The sequence below is a fragment of the Aquila chrysaetos genome, unplaced genomic scaffold (assembly GCF_900496995.4).
Source record: "Aquila chrysaetos chrysaetos unplaced genomic scaffold, bAquChr1.4, whole genome shotgun sequence".
Classification (NCBI taxonomy): domain Eukaryota; kingdom Metazoa; phylum Chordata; class Aves; order Accipitriformes; family Accipitridae; genus Aquila; species Aquila chrysaetos.
This window is the reverse complement of record NW_024470384.1, coordinates 61,706-64,456: the sequence shown is the minus strand read 5'-3', so window position 1 is coordinate 64,456 and position 2,751 is coordinate 61,706. Positions and strand designations below refer to the sequence as shown.

At 42.0% G+C, this 2,751-nt stretch overlaps 2 long non-coding RNA genes across 3 annotated transcripts in view; one reads left to right on the top strand and one right to left on the bottom strand.

Annotated features, from left to right (window-relative positions):
- Positions 1-2,682, top strand: part of LOC121233106 — a 7,235-nt gene extending 4,553 nt beyond the window's left edge. The window contains exon 2 of the long non-coding RNA XR_005931897.1: positions 121-2,682. This is a non-coding gene — a long non-coding RNA (uncharacterized LOC121233106). The remainder of the gene's footprint in view (positions 1-120) is intronic.
- Positions 44-2,751, bottom strand: part of LOC121233105 — a 4,945-nt gene continuing 2,237 nt past the window's right edge. For both annotated transcript variants that reach the window (XR_005931896.1, XR_005931895.1), the window contains one exon: positions 44-275. This is a non-coding gene — a long non-coding RNA (uncharacterized LOC121233105). The remainder of the gene's footprint in view (positions 276-2,751) is intronic.

Here is a 2,751-nt window from a genome sequence, read left to right as displayed (position 1 = left end):
TCCTGTTAAGGAGAGATCTACTGGAGAACTTAAGAGGCAGAGATTAAATTAAAAAATGGAGAGGTTAAAATTTTAATTCCAGAAACTAAACGTATCGAAGCAGCGGCTTTGTTGTTACAGGATGGTTACCGAAAGCCGAAGATTATACCGGTCAAAGTATAACGCTGTAATTCCAATCGTCTGGACTGGGAAGTTCCCGGTAAATCCAAAAAGCAGAACCTGTGAGAACTGATTTAAAGCCAGGATCGAATCCGGTAAGAATTCAACAATACCCCCTAAAACCGGAAAGTCGGAAAGGGTTAGTATTGATAAGACAAAAATTTTTAAGACGTAAACTGTTAATAGAACGTGAATCCAAATATAACACCCCGACCTTGCCTGTTAAAAGGCTAACGAAAAAGATTATGGATTAGTTCCTCAGAGCAATAAATCAAATAGTACAAGGTATTCATCCGGTAGTAGCAAATCCTTATACTTTGTTAACAACCCTGACAGAGAGACGAGAACGGTTCACAGCGTTAGGCTGAAAAGATGCCTTTTTCTGTATTCCCTTGGATCCCAATAGTCAAGAGCTTTTTGCTTTTGAATGGGAAAAGCCTGAGACTGGGAGAAAAACACACTATACGTGGACAGTCTTGCCTCAAGGCTTTAAGAATAGTCTTACCATTTTTGGAAATCCATTGGCACAAGAATGAGAGATTTGGAAGAAAGAAAATAATCAAGAAATCTTGTTGAAATATAGGGATGATCTGTTAATTGTAGCTGAGGTGGAAGAACAATGCACAAAGTTAACTGTTAACTTTTTGAACTTTTTGGGAATCGGTGGATATCGAGTGTCAAAAGAAAAAAGCCAAAGAACCCAGAAAGAAGACACTTATTTGAGTGTTAAAATCCTAGAAGGACAGAGACAATTAGGAGCTGAGAGAAAAGAGGCAATCTGTCGTCTCCCCGAACCTAAGACCAAAAAAAAATTAATGACGAGCATTTCCGGGAATGGTTGAGTGGTGTCACCTGTAGATTATCAATTGCGGCTTGCTGGTCCGACCTTTATACGAGCAGCTCAAAACCTCAAGCAATGGATTGGACTGATGCCGAGAAAGCCACTTTCAAAGAATCGAAACAGGCTGTAACGGGGGTGCCAGCCCTAGGCCTGCCAGATCTCACAAAGACATTTGAACTTTTTACTCGTGAAAGAAGAGGTATAGCTCTGGGTATCCCGGCCCAATATTTAGGGCCAAGTGGGCGAGCTGTGGCCTACTTCTCGAAGCGATGAGATCACGTGAGTCTGGGATGCTCTGGTCGTCGGAGAGCCGTCGCTGCAACTGTGCTACTGATCCAGGAAGCTCGTAAGTTCACCTGAGGACAAAGGATTACTGTGTGTTTCCCATATGATAACTGTTGTGCTAAAACAGAAAGGGGGGGCCTTGGTTATCCCCTCGCAGAATGCTGAAATACCAAGTGGTGTTGCCGGAACAAGATGATGTTTACTTAAAAACTCGTACCACCGTTAACCCTGTTGCGTTTTCAACAACCGATCGAGTTAAAGGAGAACTGGAACGCGACTGCTTGCAGACAATCGAAAGAGTTTACTCCTGCCGACCGGATCTCTGAGATGTGCCACTAGAAGTAACAGATTGGGAACTATATACCGACGGAAGCTGTTTCATCTGTGAAGGAAAACGTTTATCGAGATAGACAATAACTACCGAGGAGGTAATTGCGTTGCGAACTTTGCCCTCGATGATATCTGCCCAAAAGGCTGAACTGATAGCTCTCACTCGAGCTCTGGAACTAAGTCAAGGAAAGCGAGTCAACATTTGGACAGACTCAAAGTATGCTTTCGGAGTAGTACGTGCACATGGAGCGATAACGGAGAGAAAGAGGACTCTTATCTGCACAAGGAGCCGCCATTCAGCATGCAGAACAGATACTGAAATTGTTAGAAACCGTTCAAAAACCAACAGCAGCCACGATAATGCACTGTAAAGCACATCAGTTGGGTAAGACTGTTCCTAACGCAGGTAACCGACTGGCCGATAAAGCTGCTAAAGAGGCTGCAGAAAAAGGCATCCTAGCACTAGTTCCAGAGAAAAGTATAAAATTGCCTAAAGAAACTCGAAATTAGAACGAAAAAGACGAAGAATTAATTGTTAGATTGCAGGCTAACAAAATGAAACAGGACAGGCTGTAACACCGACAGGTCAAATAATAGTCCCGCCCACAATAATAAGAGAAATTGCCCGAGCTGAACATAACAAAGTATATTGGGGAACAGAAGGTAAAACATGACAAAGATTGTTTAAACGATTATAAGCGGATGTGAAATTTACGTATAAAACGATCCCCAAATCAGTAATAAGATTATCTTTGGAATTATTAAATAAGGAAATTTTTTAGGGGAATATTAGCAAATTGATTTTATAGAACTGCCTTGAAAAGAAGGATATATCCTAGTTTTAGTTGATATCTTCACTGGGTGGCCCGAGGCTTTCCCTTGTCGCACCAACAAAGCGAGAGAAGTAGTCAAAGTCTTGCTCAAAGAGGTAATACCAAAATATGGGGTGCCCGTAAGAATGTCATCTGACAATGGCCCTCATTTTATAGCAAAGATTATGAGACAAGTTGAGCAAAGTATTATCTAGAGATTGAGACTATCACACCCCATATGGACCACAAGCAAGTGGCGGGGGGCGGGGGGGAAGAATGAATGAACTATACCCTTAAGCAACAGTTGAGTAAAATTTGTCAGGA